This window comes from Camelus bactrianus, chromosome 1, assembly GCF_048773025.1.
Source record: "Camelus bactrianus isolate YW-2024 breed Bactrian camel chromosome 1, ASM4877302v1, whole genome shotgun sequence".
NCBI classification, from domain to species: domain Eukaryota; kingdom Metazoa; phylum Chordata; class Mammalia; order Artiodactyla; family Camelidae; genus Camelus; species Camelus bactrianus.
Window position 1 is genome coordinate 59,826,670 of NC_133539.1, and position 19,245 is coordinate 59,845,914.

The following is a 19,245-nucleotide window of genomic DNA, read 5'->3' on the forward strand; positions in this document are numbered from 1 at the left end:
CCACTGAGCAGGCTCTGAAAGTGAGTTAGAACTAATCCTGTCCTCAAAGAACATGGCATATATTAGAATCACTTTGTAAATTATATAGAATAATCAACATTGAAGTATATTCTAGATGTAGATAAGCCCTTGTGAGCTTCTCCCCATTTTCATTCTCTGTACTCACTGTATGATCAAAGAAAGCCAATTTATGGGTTATTTTAGCTTCAACATAAAAGAGGCATCATTAGGAAAGAAAAGACACCTGGGGAGGAGAAGAGGGGTAAGGAAGAAGCTCTGAGGACACACTGAGATGGCATCAGCAGCCCTAAAGCATGGTAACAAGGGGGTGGTGTAGGGTCTAATATCTGCTGTAGATAGTCCACCTGTGGACCATGACAAATTAAATATATAAGAATCATAAAACTTGGGTGATTAGAAATTCCATATTGATGAAAGATCCAGTGTGAATGTGTTTTTTCTGAGATTTCGACTCCAGTTGTGCTATAAAAGTGACTGTTCCTTAAGAAAAAAATAGTTCATGCCCACTGCAACGCAGGATTGAGTTTATGAGAAAATAGGTTGGGTTGGAGGGCATGGAGTGGCAGGCACAGCATTCAGTTAGTTGGGTCAGTGTTAGAGAAACCATGAGAAGAAGAGAGACAGACCATAGTTCCACAGTGTGTGCAGGGGCGTGTGTGTCCACATGTGTGCACAAATACACATGCACGGGAAAGGTGTTGAAGCCCAGGAAAAAGGATTTTGTGTACCCTTTAGGTACATTCTAAATTCATAATCCAAAAAGGAAGACAAGTTTAGAAAACCAAAAGTGCAGTCAGAAGACAAGGATAAGATTGCAGTTCTGGTGACCAAGTGGCTCATGGAACACCACTTACACGCCTTCCTCCGGTTTGTACTGGGTCACCTGATGGTACAGCAGCTCTCACACCCTCAGCTGCTTAAAGGAGCTGCTCAGGCTCTGACTCCACTCTGCTGCAGGCTGGGCTTGGTGAATAGTGGGATCCCAAAACGGGGGCTCAGAACAGATATGCAGCTGGATCTCAGATCTGTCCTATTTCGCCAGTCCTGCAAGCCTGTCCTGGCCTGGAGGGAGCCTTCACAGCATAGGTGCTGTATCCAGCCTTACCAGTGACCATCTAGGGTGCTAGTGGGGCGATAATAGAGCCAGGCCTGCTATGGATGGGCCTATCATGGGTAGCAGTAGCCACAGGGCCAAACAGCAGTGATGGGGGGAGGGGGTCTCTATGCATCTGCCTTTGAGTTTCTGGGATGGTGGATTAAGGAGTGTTATTCTATTTGTTAGGCTGTCCAGGGATTCTGTTGCCTGGCAACGGTGACCTTTTAGTGCGCCCTACACCCAGGCATACTGTGGAGTTTTTAGATTTGGCTGTGCTGAGTTCTGTAGGGTGGTTGCTATAGCACCAATCAGGGTAAGAGGATCCCAAAGTGAGAGTGGGGACTGGAGCAGAAGTGACATAGATTTCCCTAGTGTGGCCCTCTGACTCTGAGAGTGACCCACAAGTATGGCCCTCCAGCTGTTGCTCTGGTATCTCATAGATTCTTGAGGACTTGCATGGGCATCCTGGCCCTAAGAGGAGCAGGTGTTTAGATTGATTTACACAGTTAAGTTCCTCCAAGGCTGCTGGAAGTTAGCAATGGAAATACGAGGCTTTGTACTTCCAAGACTCTTCCTTCATTCTCATTTGGTGTTAAAGATATTGACATATTGCTCTATTTTCTTTTGGTATTTCTGGGACTAACCAACCAACAGACTTGTTGGAGAGCCATAGATATGGCCTCAAAACCAGGCCATCACAAATAATCTGAGGACTCTCTATCCACACTGCAAGGACACACAAGCAAGCTTGCAGATGGAATAGATCATTAAAGAGGGAGGCCCTTGCAGGGCTTGGTTGGTATTGCAGGATATAAATAGTGACATTCCAGTTTAATGGCACAGCACAACATTGCTGATAGGGCCAGGCAGGTGCATAGTCTTCTAGGACAGGCAATCAACCCAGCATTTCTAGCTTCTGAGGAATGAATGATTCAGAAATTAAACTGAGAAGGCAGTTAGCCCATTGAGCCCGATGAGCGTTTCAAAAATGACTGCTTAGACCACTGCCACATGACAGTTTCCCATCAGACCTCATCTGGCTTAAATAGTCAGAAATCTGGCTATTTTCTCCTGGATTAGACATCTTACAAAAGAAGCACATGCAAGCAGGGATGGTGGTGGGCATCCAGAAGGTTGACATGGAATAGCACCAATGTTTACATTGGGCACATGGGTCTCTTTGGCAAGCATGTGACATGGGGGAGAGATATCAAAGATTATGCCCAAAGTAATGTGATGATTTGGGTTCTGGAGGGTCCCACTAACTATCAGGGACTATGGGAAAGGCTAATACATCCTTGCAGGTCAATAAAGGGTCATTTATCCAAAAAACAAAAGAAGTAATATTGTTAATAATTAGTGACCTTTGATAAATACTAGCTATCCATTGTATCATTTGTTCACTGAACAAATATTTGTTGAATACCTACCATGCTCCAAGCACTATCCTAGGCAACAACAACAAAACAGACAAGAACTCCTGCCCTCGTGGAGCTTATATTCTGATAGGAATACAGGCAAATAAATAAGTAAAATATATAAAATACCAGATGATGACTCATGCTACAGTGGAAACTATAGCTTCAAAGTGCTCTAAGTAGCGCAGGGGATGAGGGAAGAAGTGAGGAGAGGATCTGAGTTCTGGTGACTGACCTAATTGGAAATACAGATTGTAATGTAATTATCCCAGATGGTCTCAAGGCAGATAGTGGTACTGAGGCTGGGAGTGTTGGAGGAGAGGGAGGATTGAGGGTTCTGCTAGGAGCACACACAAGGTCTTAGAAATCTTTCTTCATTACTCCCCAGAAAAGCACAAAAACTTGGGGAAGAGTGGTCTTACCTAGGGAACAGGTGGGAGCTCTCAGGGAAGATGGCCCCTCCCCCAGTCTTTATGCCTCCTTTGGAGCCAAGAGGATGCCCCAGGAGTCATGTGGGACCCCAGACTACTCCCCCAGCCTCCACCAGGAGTCCAAGGGAGCCTTTCTGATATGGCCTAGGTTAGAGTTGCTGAGATTCCATTCAGTCTGATGAGGACTTCACCTATGGTGTGACCAGACATCCCTCAAAGTTCATATGGTAAGATTCTTGAAAAATAAATCCACATATGATCCAAGTATAAATAGTCTATAAAATGAAGATCCAAGAGTTCATGGACTACACTTTTCATAAATCCCTGGAAGCTCAAAGGAGCATTGCAGATTCTGAGAAGTGTGGGGTGATATTTGTTTTGTACTTTATAGGCTTAAGATATGAATTCCCTTTGGTTGCCTCCCCTGACTCCCAGCAGACTGCAGAGCCTCTCAGGTCTAGCTTGATGAAGTTTCAGCAACAGGAATAATAGTTTCCAGTCATGCCTGTTTGGAGACAGACGCCATTCACAGTACAAAGGTAGAAAAAGTCCTGGTTCTCTTTATCAAAAAATTGCACAGGGCCCCAAGAGACCCAGCGAAGAGGTACAGGAATTCATCCTAGATTATTGATATGTTAAGTCATATAGAATCTGTTCCTTGGGCCCAAGTTAACAGATATGTTCAACCTAGATCTGAGTCCCCAGTGGCAGGAAGATGGCTCAATCACAATTGTGGGGTAAATATAGGTTCCCCATTTTCCCTCTGCAAACCCCATTTCAGACTCATTAAACTTAGGCAGCAGGCTGGGGAGTTAAGGAGAAGCTGGCTTTCTCCTCCCAGCTGCATCAGTTTGCCCTCAAGAGACAAGCTTTTGAGGTTGAAGCCAAATAAAAGAGGAGCTCAGGGTACTAGTGTGCATACACACATGTACACACACACACACACACACACACACACACACCCTCCCATTCATCATGTAATAGCCTCCCACCCAATGCAAAGCCTTATCTCTGGAGAGATACATTATAGGACTAAGTCCAGAGAGTCATCTTCCGTAGCTATATAGAAAAATTAGTTTCAAATGGCATTGGCTAGCCCTCTAGAAAAGGGCTGCATGGGACAAGTTCATTGCAGCTCAGGTTTTAATCCAAGGACCAGTTGACATCATGGCAAACAAAGTCATGTTCTCCGTGTGGCTCTGAGAGATCAAATGTGGCATTTGATTATTTTCTATTTTCTTGGATCAACACATGTGCTCAGGAGGGGAGCTTCTGACCATATCTAGTATGGGTCAACAATCTTTTGGCCTATCCTGATAAAAATTTAATCTTGAACTAAAATTAAAAGTATAGGATGCAAAAACATTAGAACTTACATGTAAGTGTAGTTCATTATCTAGATAAAAAACCAGCAATTTTATAGGATCCATGTCAAATCATACTAGTAATTGGATTTGTCATTGCTACAGAATGAGTTCTGTGAAAGTAAAGATTCTTGTCTGCTTTTTTCGCAGCTGTACCCCCCCCCTACTTGTCCTAGGGCCAATCACATAGTAGGTACTACAAGTACAACTGCATAGTATAGAACAAGTGCAATTTTTGTGTGTGTGTGTGTAGAAATACAGAGAGAAATATTTTCCATCTTTATTGCAACCAGACTTGTTACACCACTGGGGAGTAGGAAATTCTGCAGAATAATGTCATACTTGGCAGAAACAGGGAGCATGCTGCTTGAGTTCCAGATAATGCAAGAGTGGAAGACAGGTTTGGTGCGTGATCTGATAGGCAAAGTTAGAATCTGAGATCGAGGGCCAGGACTGATAAACAAGGAGAGCAACTGAAAGACTTAGCAAAGAAGCTCCAAGGCCATAATGAAAGGAGCAAGCAGAAGCTCAGGTGCACAGCCAGGTATGGGAAACTACCCTATGGCTTGGTACCTGACAACTCAAATGATTCTGATAAATACCGACTCCTCTCTCAACACAGTTCTTATTGTATTCCCCCCATGAGTTTTTAAATGTATCACTTGACTTTTGGAGTCTGTAGATCATTTCTAATTAAGAATGGCAAATGGGAAGCTTGAAAAAGGAAAAGCACTGAGGGCCAGGAGCAATAAAAAGGAAGAAGAAACATAACAAAGCACATGTCCAAAAAAGGAAACAATTGATATGAGAAGTCAAATTTGAAAATGTCTCTCATTTGCTTTGCTTCACTAAGTTGGTCACCAGTGAAAAGGACTAAGGATCCAAAGACAATATTGATTGAAAATGCACTTCCCCTCTCTGCCCTGACCCGCCCCCATGCTCAGGATTCTCATTAAGCATTCCTGACGCTCCAGGAAATGAAAATGTGCAAATTGATGCATCTGTCGTGAGTCAGCCCATGGATGGTCAACAGTGGGATCTGATGCCAATTCCCTAATAGCAAGTGAAGCTGGCCTTCAGCTTGATTTTATTGAGCTTCAGGACGGTTCCCAGAGTGCACACAAGGGAAATAAAATATGATCCTTAACTGCAAGAATTGTATAGTACAACTGGGAGAGAAAAAATGTAAATATTCAAAAAACAAAATTCATGCTATGTATGATGAATAGCCATTGCATTAGCCTAAGAGATCCCAAAGCTAGAATTATCTCTCCTCCCTCTGTTTCTCTATCCAACACCAAGGATGAGTCATAGCATGTAATGGCAGTAATCTTCAGGTTATTTTTTAAAAACTAGTAATAAAACTAATAATAATAATCATGGTAGTAGTGGTAACAACAACAATAATAAAATCTACTAGGTCTTCCCAAATTGCATGTAATTTGTATATGTGTATATTTGTCTTGGAATGGCCCCATTACATCTCCCTCCCTTTCTTAACTTTATCTTTCCTACCACCCTCTTAATGTCCCTGGGCTCCTACCACTATCTATCCCTAAGACAATATCTTCTCAATCCAGAGAAGAGAATGAAGACAGATGTATCTGTCAGCACAGGCTAGGTTATGCTGTGATAACAAACAATTCTAAAAATATTGGTGGCTTAAAACAATGAAGATTTATTTTTTTCTTATACTTCATATTCATAATGGATTAACTGGGGGCTCTGTCCATCATAGGGAATCAGGGACCCTGGCTGATGAATTAGCTTCTAAAGTTACCAATTACTGTCTTAGACAGAAAGAGAATTCTGAAGAATCTGAACCCAAAATTAAATGATTGAGCCTGAAAATGACTCAACGTCAATGGCCAGAACTAGTCATATAGCCCTACAAAACCAGTTGGGGCCAGAAAAACATTTATGTGTCCAGGAGGCAAAGAGCTGAAATATTGGTGCACATCAGAATGACTATATTAGCAGTAACATCAAGTCATATTTGCAAATAATTTGCATTTTGGCTCTAACTCAATATTTACATTTTGGCTCTAACTCAGATTTTCAAATCTGGGGTTTACTCAACAGATGTGTGTGTGTATGTGTGTGTGTGAATTTCAAACCTATACATTGAAAGACTGTTATTCATATTTAAGTCATTCTTTGCTTTCTGTAACTCCCACTGCCTAATTTTCACTATGTCCTGTCCCTGACTATTAGGCCCTATATGTATTGGGTCAGTACATCAATGTCTAGTCAGAGTATAAAGATTAGAAGGCTTCTTATTCTTTTGAAACGTTTTCCAGACTTAGGGGACCAGTTTTTGAGGGTACAACGTCTAGAGGACCATAATCCCTTTTGTATCTTAGGGCATAATTTATTACATTATTGTAATAAATTATATATACATAATAAATTATGTTGGTATCTGGCATCAGACTCTACACAGTAGAGTTACAGAGTAGGGATATGAATTTATTGAATCCTGTATGGCAGAGTCACTGACTAATGTTTGAAAGTATGCTTTACCTAAGTGTAAGAATATGACCCGTGTGCCACATTGCTCCTATTATAAATAATGCTATAAGATTGCATGACCTTGTTCTATAAATCACATGGTTACTCCATCATTAAGCACCTAATGGTTTCACTGGGAAGCAAGGGCAAACTCTACTGTAAACCACATTCAAATTGTCTGCAAACACAGGGTGTTGGATACAAGCAGACCTGAGCAAGAAAAAATAGCACTGCAATGGATGGAAGGATCCCTGGGTTGGAATCAGGAAAGTTGGTTTTGCTCCTAATTCTGCTATTGACCAGCTGTATGAGCTTTGAAGAACATTTTAGGCAAATCATCTATCTTCTCAAAACCTTGGTTTCTTCATCTGTAAAATTAGAAGGTAATAGGAACTTACCTCTAAATTTCATTCATACCTGCACTTTCTGTTTTTCTATTACTGGCTTAGTTATAATCTAGAAGCCTATGACTTTTAGTGGGAAAAATCAAAAGCATCCATCCTAAGTAACATAGAACTGGGAAAATGATATTTACATGTAAGGGGTAACCTAATTTTATACCTAATTATTATATATATTAATAAAAGATACATAGTACTAAAAAGCATTAATTTTTAAATGTTTAGCTTTGAAATATAGGCAGAGAGATTGTCAGAAATCATCATACATACTCCATTTTCTCATTTATTTATTTATCCAATTATTTAAAACTTATTGAACCTCTTCCATGTAATCAGCTGTGTTAAATGAGCAGAGAGGGGCAAAGGAATTGAGAACGCTGGCAAGAGCATTACTGAAACAATGGATCATGGACTACAGGCTGCACAGGAAGGAAAGTGATGAGGGGAGAGTACTGACAGATTGGGACGCAGTAGAGGGCATCATGAACTAGAGGTCCCAACGGGGTTAAAGAAGGTCATAGTAAGAGTAATTAAATAAGCAAGTTGGAAGGAGAATAAGTTGTGGTCAGGAAGGAAGATGTGAGACTTCTGACCAAGAAGATAGAAAGCAAGGACCAGATAGATCCCCCTGCCTGAGACAACTAAAAACCAAGCAAAATATAAGAAACGATTTTCAAGACACTGGACATCAAACAACAGAGAACAGTGTGATTTCTGAGAGACAGGAAACAAGCAAAGTGAGCCCTATGAGTACCCTAGCTTACTGCCCTAAGTTTCCAGGCCTCAGTGCATGGAAGGGTACCCTAGTAGTCTCCCTGAGTTAAGAAGATGGAGCTGAAAGTCCAATGAGACCAGGGCTTCTAGATTTCACAGGACAGAGTAGTAGGGAAAAGAAAGCTTCACAAAAAGAGAACTCTGGAGCTCTTTAGAGGGTCTCCCTCAAGTACTCATCAAAGTATCGATCAGCACATGCTTAAAAGGAAACTACCCCAGGATGGGAAAGAATTACCTGAAATAATTAGAGGGAAGAGTACCCAGTGCCCACAAAGAGTCTGCAGTAGTGCCTGTTCCCACCAGCCAGAGTAGGAAACATTAAATTCTCACGACATCAGTCTGAGTCCTCAGAAGGATCTTACCTTCGTAGTGGGGACTAACAAGCCCTAGAAGAACGAGGCTCTGGTTCTGCCTAATGAGTCTTAAAAGGAGCCAGGCTGTTTTGAAGTAACTTAGCTGCACACCAGGATAAAGCTCAAGAGTAGCTATAAGAATATATAAATATTGGATACCCATTAAGGTAAAATCCACAATGTCTGGCATCCAATCAAAAATTACTGGGCATGCAAAGAAGCAGGAAAATATGACCTATAATAAGGGGAAAAAATCAATTGAAACTTACCCAGAATTGACACACATGTTAGAATTAGTAAACATGGGCATAAAAACAATTATTATTAAGTGTTCCAAACTTTCAAAATGTTAAGTAGAGGCATGGAAATCAAAGAAAAATCCATGTTGAACTTCTAGAGGTGAAAAATACTTGGGTAGGTTTAGGAGTAGATTAGACATTGCAGGAGAAAACTTAAGTGTACTTAAAAGCATAGTGATAGAAATTATGCAAAATGAAACTCAGAAAAATAATATTTTTAAAAAGAAGATAGCATTAGTGAGTTGTGGAAATATTAAAGCAGCCTAATATTTATGTAACTGAAATTCCCAAAAGGGAAAGGGGGACAGAAAAAATTTAAAACAATAATGGATGAAAATTTTTCAAAGTTGATAGACTTTAAACACACAGATCCAAGAATCCAAATAAACCCCATGCACAAGAACTATGAAGCAAACTACACCAAAATGTATCATAATCAAATTGCTCAAAGCCTGTGATAAAAGAGAAAATTCCAAAAGCAGTCAAAGAAGAACAGACGTGCTAGATATAGAGAAACAAAGGTAAGGATGAAAGCAAACTTCTCATTGAAAACAAGGCAAGTAAGAAGTCAGTGGAGCCTCAGAGTGGAGCAATGAAGATAAAAAAACAAAACTGTCAACTTTGAATTCTACACCCAGTGAAAATATCTCTCAAAAATGAAGGCAAATAGATTTTTTTTCTGACATACCCAAAAGCTGAAAAAAAATTCTTTGCCAGTGGAGAAATGTTAAAAAGAGAGAGAGAGAGAGAGCCCTTTAGGTAGAAGGAAATGTTAGCACAGGGAAATGTGGCTCTACACAAAAATGAAAAGCACCAGAGTTGGCAAATCCATGGGTAATATGCGAGATTTACAGATAAAGAGCAGTATGAAAGAGCCTTTAAACAAGGATGTTTAAAATCCTCGAAGAAGTAAAGGATGAATGCCATATATGAAACAGAAACAAGTAACTGTAACACAAGAATGCACACCCTGAAGAGAGAATTCCTGACTTAGGAAACAGAAGTGAAGAAATCTCTTAGAGCACAACCAGAGGGATGGGGATGAAAAGTAATTTTAGTAAGAACTCTGGGATAAAGTGGGGAGGATGGCAAAAAGACATTTTTCAAACAGATAATAACAAAGGGTTTTCCAGAAATGAGGAAATATAGAAACATTGTAGTAAAACTAGAGAACATCACAAAAAAGAAAAAAATGTTAAAGTCAAGAGGGAGAAAGAAGTGGTCATCTGAAAAGGAATGTCAGTCAGCTTGATAACAGACCTCTCACCCACTGCCACAGAGAACAAAAGGGTGAGGTAGGTGCCTCGGTGTTCTAGTGGAAAACCTTCGCAGCCTAGAATTCTATGCCCAGCAAAATTATAATTTAAGAGTAAGGATTTTCAACATACAAGAACTCAGAAATTTTACTAACCATAAATCCCCACTCTTTTGCAAAAATAAAAATGAACCCAGGAGGGAGGAATTAGATGCAAAAAGATATTGTAAGTGAAACAAACACCAAAATACTGTGGTGAATATAACATACTATTGAGCACAAGTAACAAGAATAAAAAGAATAATAACCATTTGAAACAAAATGGAGTATTCTGAGGGAGGGCAAAGCAAACTCAGATCCTTGCTTGACTTAAGAACAGGATAGAAGTAGGAATTAACTTAGACTTTGTTAGAAAAATATACTTTTTTAAGGGTAATGTAAGGATAGCCACTGGGAGAAAAGAAATAGAATATGTAATTTCAATACTAGTAGAGGAAAGTAAGGAGAATAAAACAATATTAATCAATCCGAGAAAGGGGAAAAAAAAAAGAAGCAAAGAGAATTCATGTTTCTGGCAAATTCAGTTTCCGATAAAGACTGTCTTCGTGGCTTCTCCCTGTGTCCTCAAATGGCCTTTCCTCTGAGTTCGCACGGCGAGGGCTCTGGCGTCCCTTCTAGTTCTATTAAGGACAGTAGTTCTACTGGATGATGGGCTTCAGCCTTATGACCCCATTTAACCCTAATTACCTCCATAGAAGTCTTGTCTCTAAATACAATCACGTTGGAGGCTGGAGCTTCAACATGAATTTGGGATTCAGTCTATAACATAAGTTAAAATGGAGTCATAAAACAATCTCAGGTAATCCAAAAGAAGGCAGAAAAGGAGGGAGAGGGGAACAAGGAACAGAAGAGGAAAATAGAAAACTAATAGCAAGAAAATAGACTCAAACCTCATCATATTCATAATCACAGTAAATTTAAATGCTTTAAACATTCCAATAAAAGACAGAGATTGTCAGATTGTATTTTTCAAAAAGACCAAACTGTATGCTGCCTTTAAGAAATTCACTTAAAATATGAATATACAAATAGATTTTTTAAAAAGATTTATATCCTAACACTATTCCAAATATATATATATATATAGAGAGAGAGAGAGAGAGAGAATGGCTACACTAATATCAGCCAAAGTAGATTTCAGAACAAAGAATATTACCAAAGATAAAGATGGATATTTCATAATGATAATCAAGAAGACCTAACAACCCTAGGCTTTTTTGTGTATAAGAGCAGAACTTCAAAATACATGAAGCAAAAACTGATAAAACTGCAAGAAGAAATAGATCAACAATTACAATTGGAAATTTTAATATCCCTCTTTCAATAATTGATAGGATAAACAGAAAGTCAGTAAGGATGTAGAAGACTTGGAAAACAATCAACCAACTTGACCATATTGACATTTGTAGGACATTCCACCCAGTAACAGCAGAATACGTATCCTTTTTAAGTGCCCATAGAGTATTTACCAAGAGACCATATTGTGAGTCATAAAATAAGTCTCAGTACATTTAAAGGGATTCCAGTCATACAAAATATGTTCTCAGACCTCAGTGTAATTAAATTAGAAATAAATAGCGGAAAGACCTCTGGAAATTTCCCAGGTGTTTGGGCACTGAATAACACACATCTAAATAACCCACAGGTCAAAGTGGAAACCAAAACGGAAATGAGTTGAACTGAATGAAACTGAAAATACAACTTAACAAAATTTATAGAATACCACTAAAGAAAGGAAGATGTCTACTTTAGTGCTGTGGGAGTCAGAGAAGTCAAACACAGTGACCATGAGATCCACTACCTGACCTTGGGAGGGGGCTGCTGATGTGGGGTGAAGGAGGAGCTCAGCGGAGATGAGGAGGTCAGAGAACCGAGGCCAGGGTGCTGGGGGGCTGCCCACAGGGAGAGAAGTCGCTCAAGATGCTGATGGAACTTGGAGCAGAAAGGAAAATCATCAATGTGGAACCATAGTCACCAGTGAAGCAAGGGCTTCTAGTCCCAATTATCTTAACAAATTACTTCATCTCTCTGAGCCTCTACTTCTTTATGTATCAATAAGGGAGTTATGAGTTCCCCCTCTCTGTATAGCTTTTGATAGTCTCTTGGTATTTTCAGTGTTTTAATGTATATACATTTTACATAAGCCTCTTCAGATCCTTTTTGGGAAACAGCAAAGTATTAAATGATAAATGAACATGTAAACACATAATCTCTAAGGTCCATTCAAACCCTAGCACTCTGTAATTTATGCCTGCCGGCCACGTCTTCTCTAAAATGCCACTCACAGCCAGGCAGCAGCAGGGAAGGTATCCTCCAATTACTGTGGACAGTCTAGAGAGGATGGACTTGGACAGAGCAAATGAGGGAAAGGAAAGTATTTTTCATGCCTCCAGCCTGGCCTGAGCTGAGGTTCAGATGCAGGAACAGCAGAGCCCAAAAAATAAATGGTGAAAAGACTCCCAAGGTTGGAAGTTGTCGGAATGGAACCGTGGGGCAAGTAAGATGAAATCAGACTGGGAGAGGTGTTGAGACCTCCACTTACCATGCAGGGAGTCTCTGAGGACAGGGACATCCACAGGAGGGGCGGGTTCCAGGGCTGCATTCACACAGAAGGGCTGGGGATTACAGGCTGCAGGACTACAGTGCATCAAGGAACAACAGAGAATAACCAGAATTTGCTGGTAAAAACAGAGAGAGAAAAAGTGCATGCAAGTGACCCTGAGTGCAGGAATTTAACGCTAACTATGTGAGCTTCCAGAGGACAGAAATCTTCTAGAAGTTTTGGGATTGGGGAAACGTGGAAAAAAGTGATTTTACTCAAGACAAGCGAAGGCTGGTGTAGAAGTACTGGACTGCCTTTTGGGGGTTAAAACTGAGCTGATAGATGTTACTATTTAATAGGTTTAGAAATTCAAGTCTAGTCCTATAGAAGCTAATTATCCCATCACCGGCAGTTTTCCTGCAGTTTTTGTAGCTCCTGCCAGGGGATTATTTGGGTCTTTTAACAAGTGAAAAGGCCTCAAAAAGAATCTCCCTAGGAATGTAAATTTTTTTTAAAAAATCAGTACATGATTATAAAGTCAACTAGGCAAGTAGTATTTCGTATAAAGTTTTTTTAACACTATAAACGTATAAATATTAAACTTGTGAACATTAAAATATATAAAATGAAGCCAATTTGAAAAGAATGGTTATTCTATACAGGTATTTCCACAAAACCCCATCATTGTCAGCCACTCTAGGTTGCCCTGTATTTACTTCTCACACTGATTTACAGCTTGTTTTTCATATTTGAGGCAGAGACTTTCTGGGCTCTACTTATACCAACAACACGAGTTTTCCAAGAACGCTGTAGCATGACCTGTGTGAAAACTTGCCCCTTCAGTCTGTTTTCAGTCTGTTTTGGTGACTCAGGTTCAGAGCATCCGTGTCACAGGCATTACTGTCAGCTGAGCTTTCCTAATTAGTCCTGTGGCATTCCCCTCCCTCTGTCTTCTTTTGTCAAAGAGATATGGTTCTTTTTTTTCCCTTTAAATTGAAGTATAGTCAGTTACAATGTGTCGATTTCTGGTGTACAGCACAATGTCGCAGTCATGCATATACACACATTATTCGTTTTCATATTCTTTTTCATTACAGGTTATTACAAGATATTGACTATAGTCCCCTGTGCTATACAGAAGAAATTTGCGTTTTGTTTGAGATATGGTTCTTTGATCCAAGCTGCTTTTGAATTTTTCTCTCCTAATCAGAATAGAAAAACATGGGGACAAAACAAAAAACAAAAAAAAAATGTCCAAACTTCCCCTTTCTACCTTTATGAGATTCTATCATCCATATCAGTTAGGATTAGAAGGTTTAGCTACACAGAAAAGCTCCCAGTGACTGGGTTAGATAAGGTAGAAGTTTACTCTCACGTGATGGACATGGGATGTAAGCAGTCTAGGACTGATGGAGAAGATCCACAGACTCATCAGGTTCCCAGCCTCCTTCTAGCTTATTCATCCACCATTTGTAGGGTTTGGTCTCACTCATCATCCATGGAGCATTTTGGGCACAAGAGGAGAAGAGGCATCCTGCTCACATTAAGGACACTCATGCTTACGTCTCACTCTCCAAAGCTTGACAACAGGCTACTTTAGCTGCAAGGGAACGCAGGGAATGTAGTCTTTTACTGGGCAGCAGTGTAAACCCTCCCTCAAAAAATGAGTCTTTATTACTAAGAAACTAGGGCAGAATGGACTTCGGGACGTACACAGAAGTCTTTGCCATACTCTCTCTTATTATCAGAAAAATGAGTGGCAGTCCATTGTACATCATGTTGATTCCCTCCTCCACATTTTGTGCATATCTTGTGCAGAATATTACTGTATAGCAAAAGTATCCTCGAGACTCACGGCTCCTAAGTCCTTCCATATCTCATAAAGGATGGTTGTGTTTTCCCCCCTCTTAATATTTAAAATATATTTTGAGGCAGATTAATTTTTAAAGAGTTATGAGCTGTTTCCTCAGAATCAGTGATGGCCCAGTGAAAAGTCCAAAATTATAAGCCAGCAGAAGGCATTTAAAATATACACTCTCCCTATTTCCAAAAAGACTTGAGAGAGTTTAATTAAAACACTGAAAAGGATGTGAAATTTTAAAATTAAACACAAGAGAGTTCGTATGAAGGAAACAGAGATGTAGAAGTTTCAAAAATGTGATGAAGCAGATTACAGCACTTTCTACTTCAGCAAATTTAAATCAACAGTAATTGAAAGTCCTTTCTGTAGAATACAGTTTTTAAAACCACACAGGCTCCACTGTTGGGGCACTTTGAATCCAAAGACCCAAGGCAAAAGATGCACTGTGATACAGGGAGACAGAGTGCTCTGCTGGGGAGGTGGGGGAGGAAGATTCAGGATTGCTGGTGGCGCTGGCATGGATGGTAGCTGCGTGCGGAAGGCTTCATGGATGAGGCTGCCTTGGAGCTGGGCTTGAAGGTGAGAAAGGACTTCCAGAAGATGAGAAGAGTGCCGTTTGGGAGGGGAAGGTAGAACCTATTCCAGACTAAGAAAACATCGTAAATAAAAGTCAAGGAGAAGGGAAAATGTTGGGTGCGTTTGGGAATCAGCAGTGTAGGTGTGACTTGGAGCACAGGGTCCGTCTTGGTAGCACATGAGTTGGAAAGATTGAGGGGTTGAATCTGAGAGATCTTAAATTACACGCTCAAGGATTTAGACCTGGTTCTCTAGGCAGTAGAGGAATCAGAGGAGGAAGTTGAGCATGTTCACATTTTAGAAACTTTACTTTCTCAGAATGTAGTGAGCAAGACTCTACTGTTGATGAGAAGTTTGTTAGCTTAAAAAGAATATAAAGGGTTTTAAGGAGGATAATATGATGAGGAATCAAAAAGGCATCAACAAGGGGTTGTGAGCAGTTTCAAAGTCGCCAGCGAGGTGATGGAAGTGAATTTGTCTTCAGACTGTGACAGCCAGAGCAAAAAGGCAAACATGTTAGGTTAAATAACATGTAGTTTTCTGACAAGTACAAGTATACTGTGGTGCGGTTTTCTTAAACTGCATGGACTGACATTTCAAGTTGTGCCTTCTCTCAACACTGCCTTCTTTTAGCACAGCAGGGTGACTGTGAGTGCCCTTGCTGTAGGAGCCAAGGAAGATGACACTGAGTAGCTGGAGAGAGAGAGAGAGTGTGTGTGTGTGTGTGTGTGTGTGTGTGTGTGTCACAGAGAGCAAGAGAGAGACAGAGGCAGGAGTCGTACTTGTTACTCTTAGTAAAGTCAGTAAGGGTTGTCGTTTGTGGTCAGAGGAATGAGATATGCGTGCATGTTGCAGAGAAGCTGGCTGACATTTGCAGTAAATTCTTAAAGCAATGCTGGCTATTCTGGGGCACGGTGACACTGAAAAATGAGGAGAGAATTTTCCATAAAAGAACTTTTAACAAGAGAAATTTAAATGGGAACGAAGAGATGTTATCTCTGGAGTGGGAGGGAGACAGACTTTTCCCTCGGTTCTTTCAGAAGGGCTCTGTAAAGACAAAATGTCAAAGATAAATCTGGAGAGGTAGGCAGAGCAAATGGTGGGGCCCCAAAATGCCAAGAGCTCAGAGAGGCTGGAGCCACTCACCAGCTGCACGTGCGCTCTGAGTCCTCAGCGTCTCCACCTCGTGATTCAGTGAAGGGCAGCTGCGAACGGGAACACAAAGTTAGAGCGCAGGGATGCTTGGATATTTTTCAGGTACCCAGTGCTCTCATTTAGAGATGAGTAAATGGACCCAGAAAGATCCAGTGGCTTGCCCTAGATCACCATCCACCTAGGGGCAGATCAGGATGGCTGCCCAGACCCTTGTCTCTTGGCCCAGGGCTCCCCTACCATCTCTACTATGTTGTCACATGGTGTCCTGAGAACCGGGCGTGTCACTCCCGGAGAAAGAGGCCACGTGGGGGAGTGATCGGTGGCCTGCGGATGAAGAGGAGCTAGTGGAAGATGTCAGGTGGGGATTTCAGGAAATATCCTAAAATGGTTTTAGAGGGTTTTAGGAAAAAATCTACTTACCACCATGATTTGGGGATATTAAAATACAGTGCAAACTGCCCTCCTGCATTGAGGCTGTCTGTGCCTTTTGGGGACTGATAGATCTTCTTTCTAAATTGCGTTGATCCTCTGAGGGAAACTGCCTACAGTCTAGGTTCCAAATCCTCTCCCAGTTGAGAGGTGCAAGACTGGAAGCTTTAAAACACTGAACATTGTTCCGTTAAATGATGAGCCTGACAACGGTTACATGAACCACTTTCCCACGAGCTCACGGTCGATCTCATCGAGGCTGGGGACCACTGCACCCCTGTGGTGGGCAGCATGCTTTAGGGCTTGGTGCAAAGCAAAATTGGAGGGGATGTAAATATTCTGCGCAAGGGGTTTGATGAGGTGCTGAATTAGAAAGGGGATGTGACCACTGGTGTTTGGTAAGAAAACCTGAAAGAAAGAAGCTAGATAAGCCTTAGGTGTTCCAGGTTCTTTTTAAAGGAGGTAAGAGAGAAAGGGCAAGAGGTCAAAGATGTGTAAATTTTTGTAGATTTGACCTTAAATTATTTTAAGTATGAGATAAGAAATGAGCCATACAGAAAAGTCTCTTTTGTGCTCGCTTCAGCAGCACATACACTAAAATCAGAACGATACAGAGAAGATTAGCATGGCCTCTGCGCAAGAATGACATGCAAATTTGTGAAGCGTTCCATATTTAAAAAAACAAAACAAAACAAAACAAAACAAAGAAGTCTCTTTTATTTTCAGCCACCCATTCAAGCCCTACTAGGAGGACAATACAGGCCACCTGGGGAGCCATCGGCCCAGGTCTATCTATAAAGTAGTTTATGGAGCAATTCTGATTTCAAAGACTCTGTCCTATGGCCAGAGCAGGTGTCCTGGTTTCTTCTTTGTTTGGAGTTTATAGACACACTATGGTTGCACTCGCTGTGCGTGGGTGGTTGAGAATCACGCTGACACAGTTTGAGAGCAGGGATGGACCTCGATGATCTTTTATTCAGTCCACACTTGTGGTGGCATAGATGGAGTAACTGTGGCTGGGAAAGTTGAAGCTGCTTGTCTAAGCCACGTGGCTGCTAAGTGAAGAGCCAGGATCTTTCATTCTCAGTCCAGAACTCTTTCTACTGTGTCCAGATGCTGTGAAAGCCAACTTTCTGGTAGGTCAAGAGCTGCTCAGTGGGCACCATTTAACGACGTGCAGCCTTTTATGAAGCAGCGGTTTACGGCCGGCCCCTGTGGCATTGAGACATTCGCAAGGCTCTTCTCTTATTGTTTGCCAGTCAAACCCCCACAGCAGAGCTCAGGACCCACAGGTGTCTTAGTTGGTCTTCACATTGCTGTGAACTAATTTTCACCTTTTTTGCACAGTTAGGAGCAGTTTCTTAAAAACTGAAAAGCGGTTGGTTAATTCCTAGTCACAGCTTGTGCTGTGAGGGAGTCGGGTTCTTTCCCTGTGTCTCAGGGCCACGAAACGCAGCAGTTTTTGGTGTCACAAGTGTTTCTGTTGTTTAATTGTCAGTATCTATGCAGGTCTTTGTGTACGTGTATGTTTAGAAAACTCTTACGATTCTTTGAATTTTACAATCACAGTTTCTTTTCTTTTCTTTTCTTTTTAATTTCACATCCGCCATGCCAGCTCTAGTTAAATTTATTTAGTGTCAGGGTCAAGAGCTCTCTCAAGAGAGCTCAAGAAAGTGGTGAGTAGTACTAGGAACTGATGAGGAAGGTGGAATTTCACAGGATTGGATCCCTGTGGCCACAGTAGGTCTGGACCTTGTGGAGCCCGGGTCTGTAGGATGGTCCTAGATCCAAGATGGCTGTAGGGACCCCAGTTGTGGACCCAGTTTAAGTTCTTCTCCCTAAGTCTGCTTTTTTCTGCCCCATCTCTCTTAGATAGATAGATAGATAGATAGATAGATAGATAGATAGATAGATAGATAGATACACATCTTTTCTTCACCTTATCACCTCTGCTTACTCTGAGGTCCTTTTCCCACATGACCATCTTACCTGTGGCCCATTGTGTCCCCTCTGACCTTTCTCCCCCTCGTTAACACCTTTACTGTCCTCAGGTAAGTGTGTCATTCTCCTGCAGTTTCCTACTTCACATTTTTTGAAAGATGGAGTCTAGTTGGCCCCACTTATCTTTTTGTCTCAGGCTGTGTCATTTGTCACTGGTCAGCCTTTAGGGTAGCTTTCCATGGGCAGATGCCCACTCTGGTCCAGTTGCCTGGGGGAGGGCAGAGTGGAGTTATGTGATGGACGGTGCTGCTGTCTGAGGCCTGCCCCATCAGCAGCTATAAGCAGGGCAGCTTCTTGTAGAAGGGACTGTGCCATGGCAGGCAGTGGCCTTCACCTGCTGGATATAATAAATCCGTGGTCAAATCATCAGGGAAGCAGCTGAGAATAATGGAAAGTAAATTCAGCAACAAAGAGTTTGTGGTGAAGTTCTCAACTCTGGAACTTAGTAACTGCATGATGTTGAGCAAGTTACCAGAACTCTCTGAGCCTCAACCCCCTACCTGTAAAATGAGATGTGTGAGGACTAAATGAAAGCACGCGTGAGAACAGATTGTCCGCTGCGAAGCACCACACCCAGGTAAAGGATGGTGCCTCTCTAGGACCCTCCTAAGCATAAAGCCTTCTGTCTGTGGGATTTTTGTGTATCCCTTTCTAAGCTGAATGTCACCTCCTAGAACTCAGCTTGCACCTCTGGGTTC

At 41.3% G+C, this 19,245-nt stretch overlaps 1 protein-coding gene and 1 non-coding gene across 12 annotated transcripts in view; both read left to right on the top strand.

Annotated features, from left to right (window-relative positions):
- Window positions 1-19,245, top strand: part of KALRN (kalirin RhoGEF kinase) — a 616,794-nt gene that overhangs the window by 447,311 nt on the left and 150,238 nt on the right. The gene's annotated exons all lie outside the window — the stretch shown is intronic.
- On the top strand, window positions 17,117-17,223 carry LOC123613093 (U6 spliceosomal RNA). Its single transcript, XR_006720444.1, has one exon. It is a non-coding gene; the product is annotated as a U6 spliceosomal RNA (small nuclear RNA).